Source organism: Tiliqua scincoides, chromosome 3 (genome assembly GCF_035046505.1).
Source record: "Tiliqua scincoides isolate rTilSci1 chromosome 3, rTilSci1.hap2, whole genome shotgun sequence".
NCBI lineage: Eukaryota > Metazoa > Chordata > Lepidosauria > Squamata > Scincidae > Tiliqua > Tiliqua scincoides.
In genome coordinates this window covers 225,251,031-225,262,135 of record NC_089823.1, presented here as the reverse complement: position 1 = coordinate 225,262,135, position 11,105 = coordinate 225,251,031, and positions in this window count along the sequence as shown.

Below are 11,105 nucleotides of genomic sequence, written 5' to 3'. Positions count from 1 at the left end.
TTCTGGACATGGACAATACCCATGGCTATCATGCCTAAAAGCCATGTGGAAAGAGGGTACATGCAAATTGAGGGTTAAACAGGTGTAACGCTTGGTGGTTGGTGACAGCCATCCCACCTCTTGCTCCCTCACATCCGTCCCCCCATGTTGTTCTGGGGTATTAGACAGGTCTCTGCTACTGCAACCTAGGTAGAGAAGTCAGGCAGGAAGAGGCCCAACTTGGAATATTTGGTTCCTTGATCTGAAAAGGGGTTCCCACTTACACAAAAGTCAAAACAGACTGTAACAAGTGCTGGGCAGTATGTAGAAGCAGAGCTAACCCAGTCTCTCCCTACTAAACTGGCCCTAGGCAATCAGTAAAAAACAAGAAGGTGTATATTAAAAGGACTTATTATTTTTAAAGCAAGCAAAGACACGGCTTACAAGTGGAAAACAAAATAATACCGAGCACAGTTTGCTAGTTTTCTTTAACTACTCATACTTTCCAAGAGAGTGAGGAAGGGATCCTGTTCCTGAACCTTTATGAGAGGTAAATGAGGCTTTCCATAATGCATGGACTTGATGCATCAGGTTTCTAATAACTCTGAGCATCTGTGTGAGCCCTTAAAAACCTAGCTCTGCTGAGAGTGGTCCAATTGGAGGGAGAGCCACCTGGGCTTCAGACCCCATTCCTTCACCTACTGAAGTGGGCTTGATCACTCAATCAGGGGCCACATACTGATCTTAGCAGGAGAGTTGACCAGAATCCTTTCTTTCCGGGGGAACTCCAGATATGAAGACAGAAATCCACATTCTGATGTGGCTCTTTAGTGATGGTGCTGCATTCAAAAACAAGGACAAGGCTTACTGTAAGAGGTGTCTGAGCTGCTTCTAGGACGTTGACATATCATAGAAGCCTTCAAAAGGTCTGAAAATTTAAAAAAAGGGTTAAAAAGGTCTGATAACAAAAATGATGGAAAATTCCAGGATTTTTGCCACAGACCTATCCACCATGAATGAGTCTAAATACCTTTTAAAGCCAACAAACATGATCATCACATGGAACCATTATTTTGTGATTTTCTTGATTTTCCTGACAGCCACTTTCATTGGATGGCCCAAAGTATCCAGAGAGAAATTCAGTATGTTGCATGGAGAAATTTTATTATACAAGGGCAGGAGGGCTCTGCCAAAAGGCAGCCTAGTCCCACCTAGCATAAGCGTAAAACCTCACCCTCTTACATAATACCATTTCCATAATGTTCTATGCTTTTGTCACAAGTTTTGGTTGAAATTCAAGGCTTGTGTGTGCATGTCAAGAACATTCGTGCACATAGTAGGGAGGATAGCTGATTTCTCCTTCCAAAGGAAGTTTTTGCCTAGGGAGGATACTTCAGCTTTCAAGAGCAGCTTTCCAGGGGCTATGGTAGGATGCAGGGAACCAAAAGCTTTAATGCACTTAAGTATCGGATCCTTTGGAGCCCAGCCTATGGGTTTGAATGCATTTATAACCAATGGAAAAAATATAGATATTGTTTCAGTGAATTTCCAAAAATCTGGTGGTCATTGACATTCAAACGTTAATGCTGTCAATCACAGATGAATTTTATGTCTGAAAAAAATCTCAATTTATATATATTTGACATATGCAAATGAAATTCCAGTGACCAGTATCCCTTTCTGCTGTTCCATGCAAGAACAAATGATATAGGCTCAAGGTGAAATTCAATGGAGGAGTACGTAAAGTCCTGCACATAGCTACAAAAAAATTGTCCTGTGCACAGGCAAAGGAGAGGGGAGACCTGGTTTGCCAGTAGCATGTATGAGAATGATCTATGTGCCTTAGTGGACTGCAAACTGAATGTGAGCCAGAACTGTGATGCAACTACGAAAAAAGCTAATGCGATGCTGGGCTGTTAACAGAGGCACTTAAGAGTCCAAATCACAAGCACTCCTTTCTGCACTACTAAGACCTCACTTGGAAAACTGTAAATTTTTGGACAGCCTGTTTTAAGAAGGATATTAATAAGCTGGAATGGGTTCAGAGGAGGGCAACAAAGATGGTGAGGGGTCTGGATATCAACTCCTACGAGGAACAGTTTTTTTTTTTAAAAAAGCATAATGTTTGTATACTTTTGCTTGAAAAAGGCTGCATTCTCAGTTCTTGCATTGCTAACAAATTCTAGACCTGAGTGTGAGCTCAGAGGCATAATGACTCTTAATTCTGAATGCATATTCACCTGCTGAGCATGACTCTGCATCTGACTCAGTCTGGCATTCCACAGGGTTCTAGTAAACAACAATGCATAAGCCTGATGTCTGACCAACCATGATTAAAACGCCAGCACTAACTGTTGGAGGGCCATAACTCAGTGGAAGAGCATCTGCTTTGCATGCAGAAGGCCCCAGTTGCAATTCCCAGAATCTCCAGGAAGGGCACGGCAGGGCAAGAGACAGGTATACAGGGACTGAATTTGAACAGCAGTATCAACCTCCTGTTGAAGAACTCTTGCTCAGCTTGCTATAGAGCAGCTTCAGCTTTAGCCTGATGCCCTGGTGACTGCACTTCTGTCGTGGAGAAGTACTTCCCTAGCATTGAGTCCACCCCATTTTGTACCTCAACCACAGGCATTGTGATTGCAACTTCAGCATGGCTGCATCTACACAAGTGACCAGAATAGATACATATGAAGTCACAAAAAGGTGTGAATTTTTTAGTTGGACCTCGCAAAGAGGTGCACTTCAAGGCTTTTGGAAGGTCTTTGTCAAAGTGTTTGAAACTCAAAAGAAAAGTTACATTAAACTATTCAGATATCACATCTGATCCTATCTTTTTTGCTACCACATCCTGAGAGCTGAACAACATCCTATTTTAAGTTTGTCATTAGGTGGTCTTAACATTGCATTGTGGGGAAGGGCGGTTCTGATCAAGAGCAAGACATGCAGTGAACAGGTTAACACTTTTGCCAGAATAATCTTTACCAATACAACATAAGAACATAAGAACATAAGAACATAAGAACAGCCCCACTGGATCAGGCCATAGGCCCATCTAGTCCAGCTTCCTGTATCTCACAGCGGCCCACCAAATGCCCCAGGGAGCACACCAGATAACAAGAGACCTCGTCCTGGTGCTCTCCCCTACATCTGGCATTCTGACTTAACCCATTCCTAAAATCAGGAGGTTGCGCATACACATCATGGCTTGTACCCCATAATGGATTTTTCCTCCAGAAACTCGTCCAATCCCCTTTTAAAGGCGTCTAGGCTAGACGCCAGCACCACATCCTGTGGCAAGGAGTTCCACAGACTGACCACGCGCTGAGTAAAGAAATATTTTCTTTTGTCTGTCCTAACCCGCCCAACACTCAATTTTAGTGGATGTCCCCTGGTTCTGATATTATGTGAGAGTGTAAAGAGCATCTCCCTATCCACTCTGTCCATCCCCTGCATAATTTTGTATGTCTCAATCATGTCCCCCCTCAAGCGTCTCTTTTCTAGGCTGAAGAGGCCCAAACGCTGTAGCCTTTCCTCATAAGGAAGGTGCCCCAGCCCCGTAATCAGCTTAGTCGCTCTCTTTTGCACCTTTTCCATTTCCACTATGTCTTTTTTGAGATGCGGCGACCAGAACTGGACACAATACTCCAGGTGTGGCCTTACCATCGATTTGTACAACGGCATTATAATATTAGCCGTTTTGTTCTCAATACCCTTCCTAATGATCCCAAGCATAGAATTGGCCTTCTTCACTGCCGCCGCACATTGGGTCGACACTTTCATCGACCTGTCCACCACCACCCCAAGATCTCTCTCCTGATCTGTCACAGACAGCTCAGAACCCATCAGACTATATCTAAAGCCTATATCAAATAATTACTCTTGCCAGAGCTGTGCCACAAACCATTCTTTGCAGTAAATGGCTGCTTTGCAAGTAAACAGCTGATTCAGGGGTGATTTTCAGTGGAAAAAACAGGATAGAGTGAAATTACAACTGTCTGGGTTCCAATTCATATCAGCTGCAGCTGTATTTCATGGGGACAGACATTTCCGGCTGGCAGATCTAATCATTTCTCCTCCTAATTGACAGTAATTTAAAAGAAACATTACCGCTCATAATGTCAACGCCCTTCCCACATGTATCTCTATTAGGCAGATTTTGTAGGGTTGTATACTGTTTCAAAATCCTGAAAAAATCTGACGAACCAGAGGCAGAAATGGACAAGTGTACATAAAAGGAACTGATGCTTCTTTCAGTCTATTTTCAGCTCTTAGAACTACTGCCTGCGTCTACAGGTGTGCTAATCTATAGTATTATGAAAGCCAAAGTGAAAGGGGCATTGTTGATGCACAAAACTAGCACTAAGAGATGCCTTGCACAAGTTGTAGCTGTGGACAGCCTGCATTAGCAGGGGGCTGGACCTGATCTCGTAGGTCCCTTCCAGTTCTATGATTCTATGAACCGCTAGATTAACAGAAATATACAAAAGACAAATAGGTGAGGTGCTTGACATTAGAACTGTTTATTTGAATGTGGATCCACAATCTATACAGGATATTTACAATGCATGAAAAATGGAAAACTGCACAAAATACAATTGAGGTATAAGCTAAGAGCACAGTATGTCATGTTTCAATAAATAGAATTCAAAATTTGTAAACTAGGTGACCAGATAAATGTATTTTGCTTTTACTAAAACCATATAAAATATCTGTTCGTTTCACATGAGGTAGAGGACAGCTTTGTGTGTCATGTAATGCAACCACAGCAACTCCAACTATAGAACTGTACATCATTGGCAAACACTAAAAACTGTTGAAATGCACCAATCTCTCTCTCAGCCATTTATTCCAGTCATTCCACATTGTCTTGATTGAAGAACGGCTCTATGAACATTTCATTCTAATAAAGTATACTTTCATAAATGATTCTCTGAAGGTTTTGGTCACAGTTCTGAAAGGTACTTTTGCACATGCTCAGTTGGACATACCACATGCCAGTTAGAAAACTAATTTTGAAATGACGATGATTATCAGTTCGGCATGGGGGAGGGCTCCTGCTCAAGAAACAGGCCCCACTGAGCACAAAGCCACCTCTGGATTGTGGCAATATATTGCAATGTCAGAGTCAATAAACTTTCCGAAGCATCAAGAACACACATAAAATAGAATTTTGTCTGTCCCAGACCTGCTCATTCTGGAAGGCAATCTAGCTGCATCAGAACGTTTAGACCAACATTTTGTGTGTGTTCACTAGAATTATTTAGATATATTACACCTGTGCTTCCTCTCTCGCTCTCTCTCTCTCCCCCCCCCCCCCCGTGAGGTATCTGAAAGAATGCAATGGATTGCTATACATCACTGGATATCTATTTTTTTGGAAAAATGAGAACTTGTTTCACTGGGCTTGAAGGTTTCAAAGCACTGTCAAATTAAAACAGTCCTCTAACTTGTGGGTGTACTACAAAGTACATTTGTGCAATTTGTAAATGCGTGACCTTTGCTTTCATAGCAAAAGGCATTTGCACTGAAAACAAAATGAACAGATAGCTTTCCAGTAAAGGAAACTGTAGACTCCCTCACCTTGACACAGATATAATCAAAAAGAAAGATGTAGGAAGTATCATCAAGAGACCAATCTGCCACCTTGTGGACAGATAATGTATAGCTGCAGAATAAATTGAAACATTTCAAGCACATGATTACAAGTGAATTTAAGTATTTGTTGCTTTATCATACTATCAGGGTTTTTGTTTTTTGCTTTTTTTAAGAATACAAAGCTTTAGAAAAAAAGTTTTAATATTTTTGTGTATGAAAAAAACCCCAACATATCTCATGATCAAAATAACTAGAGAGCTGACTTTAAAAGTGTTTTTGAGGTCAGTTGTGTGCTATAGTCCTCTGAACACACTTCCAAGCCATAGCAATAAGCCACTGCTATACCTCTTAAAACTGAAAAATCTGCAGAGCTCTTTCAAACTGAAGCCAAGGGAAGTGTGAAAAGTTCAACTGCTTGTGGCTCCAAGAATATGGGGCTAAGCAGAAGTGAGTAGGTATAGCACGTTGTAGTACTCTATACTCCTTACAGCATAGCCTACCGCAAGGGTTGCAATACGAGGCCTTAACTATATACAAATGATTTTACATCTAGCAATATATTAAATATATAATAAAATTAACCCAAGAATGCAAAATATACCCCCATAACTACCATATTGATCTCAAATATTTAAGCTAAGTAATGTACGCCCCACCAAAGAAAAAGCACAATTTTGTCTGAACACATGAAACTTTGCTAAAGTTTTTCATCTAATGTTAAAGGGCTGTGTTTCCAAATCTAGATGTCCTTCAGATTACCACAAACGGTATGGGTTCACTCCTACATTTTGTGTAGAGCCTACTGCACACTGTTCAAAACTCCTCCCCTCTCTGTTTTAAAAACTAGATAAGCCAGGAAGCATATTTTTTTTCTTTTTCTTTTTAAAGTGCTCTTGGCAGCCTTGCTTCTAAGCATTCCTTAACTGCACTAAAAACGTTTTAGTCCTTTTCAAAAACATTAATGGAGAGGACAATTTGGAAAACAATCTTCCTATCTAAAAGTCTAAATACATAGGTGATTTTTTTGTTGAGCCTTCACTAATAATTAACATACAAAATGAGCATGCTAAGGCTAAAAGAGCAAATTCAAATGGATAAGACAATTTGGGTCCCTGTAAATGGGCATTCAAAGTCTTTGTATGCAGTTCAAGTTATACAGGCTGAGAAATCCCCCTTAATGTACTGCATGTCAAGAGATTAACTTTAAGAAACTATTAGTTGCTGTAAAACATAGAATATTTACAATTTACTAAAAAAACTATTTCTTGGACACTTATGGCACAGTTCTACGTATCGATTATGTAACATCTACATGAAAAATATGCAACGGAGGCTGAAATGAATGGATCAATGTAAAGAAGATAATTTCAGTTCATGATTGCTGAATAAAAGTGAACTTGTTTGACTGGGTTTTTTGTTTTGTTTTTACATTTTAGAAATATTATATAATATCATGTATTATATAAGCAGAATTCTGTCTCTTGTCCCAACAATTAGTGACTACCAAACACATTTTTTTAAAATGTAGTAAAAATTTGCATCACTGGTTCAACTCTAATTTTTGAAAGGTTAATATCTTGACAAAAGCTGACATTGCATTTAATTATTGCATAATTTCTAAACAGAAAGACGACGTGATAGAATCCTTTCCTATTCAAAAGAAAATGAGTTGCCCACTGAGGCATTTCAATTGGTTCTAGACTACAGTTGGCCTCCCTCTGTATTCAGGACAGAAAAGCAATACAGGTATTGCATAAGAGAACCAAATACAAAAACTGAGAAAAACGCTATCTTTTCTCAGTGTTCTACTCTCTCTCCCATACATTCACATACTCTCTCTCACAGAGCCAACTGAGAAACTACATTTATTGCACCTGAATAGCAGATAACTATGGTTATTGGTTGGTGCAACCTTTATGATCACAAGGGCATTTTTCCAGTGGCAACCACAGTTATTACTGTTGGTCAATAATCAAATACATCTTGTTAATGCCTTCCATTTCTACATTTGGAAATGCCCCCAGAGATCATGTGGACACCTTGCATTGCAATATCTGAAGCAACACTCGAGAGCAGAAAGTTACACTGACTTTTGCAGTATTGCAGTATTGGCAGTATTGGTAGCTGAGGTGGCACTTTAGTGCAGGAACAGTATGTCCTTTGCGGTGCTCTCACACAGGTTTATAGTCCTGGCCCAGCAAGAGCCGGCTGTTTTGAGACAGGCATGTTCAGTACCTCAAAGTTCAATGGTATCTTCTGTCTCATATGTAATACATGTGACCGCAATCTCACACAGTCTGAAGTACTTAAAATGCCATGAAATTTTTGAAAGCCTGTTGAATTTAGGTCACTGTTTGATTAGAATACAGTTTTCAGGTTTTGAGGTGTTCAAATTACTCACAAGCAATGAAGATTTAGTGGTTCTATCAGGGTCATTACTCTACCACACATGAATCAGCCATTTCAGAATCCTCCAGTCATTCACCCATGCTGACCACTGTTGGGTCCTTTACACACAATTGTAAGGGGCACTCTGAGGTTAACTGTTTATGTTTTACAGAATCAAACATCCCAGGATGAAACAGATAAACCAACAGCTTCCAATCAACTTATTTCGACTGCTGATTCCCCTTTTGAACATGTAAACAAGCCAGAGGTGGAAATGAATTTAGAGTTCCCATCCCAGGATAACCATTAGCCAATCACGTGTGATGCCAGAATCATTTGAGGCAAAGGAATGCGTCAAAAGCAGATTTTTCATATGCACTGAAATGGCTTCACTTCAGTGCAACTTGCATGAAAGAGGTTTACCTGCTTTAAAAACAAAGGTTAAAGATAATGACATATTCCATACTAAAAAAAGTAAACTTAAGTTGTTATGCCCTACTGTAATATTATTCAAATATGTCAACACTGATTTACACTTTGTGAGCAATATATGTATTTCTCATTATGTTTTAACTGCTTCTTCACCAGCAATGGGCTATTATTGAAACAGCAGATGGAGATGCAAAAAGCAGGAAATTATAAATTATTCAGAAGGAACACAGGTATTACCTCAACGTGATGAGAACGGTCCTTTTAATTAAAGAGAAAAAGTGTTTAACAATAGCATCATTAATGGAGGGAGGGCAGCCAGCTGACAATCCATCAATCATTCTCTCTCCAGGCACTTAGAACAGCTTCACTCCAAGGCAAGCGACCCCCTCCCTTCCCCTTGAGCATGTAAAAGAATGATAATCACTCGTATTCTTTCCCAACGATGCTGTCTGGGTGAAGGAAGGGGTTGCCGGCTCGGAAAGAAGCCTTTCTAAGCACCTAGAGAGAGATTGATTGATGGATTGTCCGTCTAATGACTCTGTCTTACATCCATTTTTAAAATGAATTTGCTTTAATGTGATTTTTGCCATTCATGTGAGTTATGGGAACCAAACCCTTGCGAATAACGAGACTCAACCTGTACGATGTGGTTTCTTACTGGGTTTTGATCACTCTCCAGCAAAACATATACCATTATGGGCACAGACAGCATTTGATTCAATTAACAGGAGCTTAATATCACATTCTACCAATGAACAGGAGCTTAATATCACATTCTAGGCCGCATGAACCAAAGCATTTCTGTACCTGACTAGTCCTGACTTCAGCATTTACTGGGCAAACACCAAGCAACTCACTTTTAAAAATGGTGTGTTGATGCATAAAAGCTAGGTATGTTGAGAATTAATCATGCCAAAGTTTTGCGAGGTCTTGAACTCAGCCCACAAACTCACATCCTTGGCAATTACGTTGGGAACTTCCACAAATGTCTATTCTATTCCCCCAAAGTGTCACAGCTACATGTAACTTCTGGTAGGGGCTATCCAGGGATCTGGAACAAGGGAGTCTTTGCAACAGGTTCAATCTTGGATGTTTCAAGCAAAACTGGATAAAGGTGAATAAACTCAATCAAGATAAGGTGGAGATGTTTTCTGTTTGCTTGGCCTTCCAACAAGCTACACATTTATCCCTGTGAGGGTGTCATATACCCCCTTGAAGATCATGCTTGCAACTTGAGAGCATTCCTGGATCTGACAGAATTCCTGGATTTTCAAGTGGTGGCTGAGGTAAATTTCACCTCATATGTCCCCTTTCTGGATGATAAGGACATTGCGATTCCTTTGCATGCCCTCATAACATACAGCACAATCTGCAAGTGTAGTCTATGTGAAACTGTTCTTGAAAGTAGTCTGGAAACTTCAGTTGGTTCAGAACACAACAGCTTTGTTATGTGGAACCAAAAAGAGGGAGCATATCATACCAATTCTGCTGGTGTAATAATTCCACTGGCTCCCAGTTAATGTACCAGTTAAATTTAAGGTGCTGTTTTTGACTTTTAAAAGGCTGAATCATCTAGACGGAGTGCCCAATCCTATCCAACTTTCCAGCATCGATGCAGCCTTGCCAATGGAACATGTGCTGCATCTTGGGATGGGGGAACAGTCATGGAAACCTCTTCAAGGTAAGGGGACATTTGCTCCCTTACCTCAGGGCTGCACTGCGGCTGCATCAGTGCTGGAAAGCTGGATAGGTTTGGGCCCTGAAGCTGTCTAAACATCTCCCATATGAACTTCACATCCAAAAGCTGACATCAAGAGCAAGTATTATGGGACTCACCACCAGGGAAGGCAAGCTTGTCTCCTACAAAACTGTAGTGTCTTTTCAGTGGGGACACCCAGTTCATGAAATTCTCTCACAAAGGAAGCCTGCCAGTTCTGCATCTTTAGCTTTTTCAAAAGGGCATGAAATGAACAAAAAGAGCAGTAAATAATAAAAACATATTATTTTACCAGGACTTCCCCTAGTTTTACAGTTTAATCCTAGGCATATTTACTTGGAAATAGCACCAATATGCCCAGTAGGAGTTATTTCCAGGTAAGTGTGCATAGGACTGAATTCTGTCTTTGGTGTTCATACATTTTACTGTAGGACTGATATAACTGATTTATACCAATTCATATTGATGTAATCCGCTTTGAAAACTCTCTAAATGTGGCAAATACCAGAAATACTACAATTTAAAAAGATTCCAAAATTTGGTTGTATGATCTGGTCCTTGCATCATAAATGATGCATACAAAAAACACAAATTAAACACAAGTTTCCCCAGATCCTCACATAGATCATAATGGATGATGATAATGGTAATGGATACACACATACCCTCACACATCACCTATAGTTAAATCAGAGTAACGATGTTATAATGTTTGTGAAATATAATGGCTGCTTTTCTATTTCTGGTCTATTATTTTAAAACTTTGGCCTTGGGAGGCAACAACCTCTCTCTATACCCCAGCCACTGTTTAAATTGATTATACTTAATGTGTTAAATTTTGAACCGTTAGGCCACTATTCACCTGCAAACAATCCACATATGTAAATACCTTGTCTTTTGTAGAATTACCATCATCTTTTGTTTTGCCTGATGAAGAGTTCTGAATAAGTTTGCACTGCCTTTCACCAACAAAAACTTTGTTCAATGAAATTCT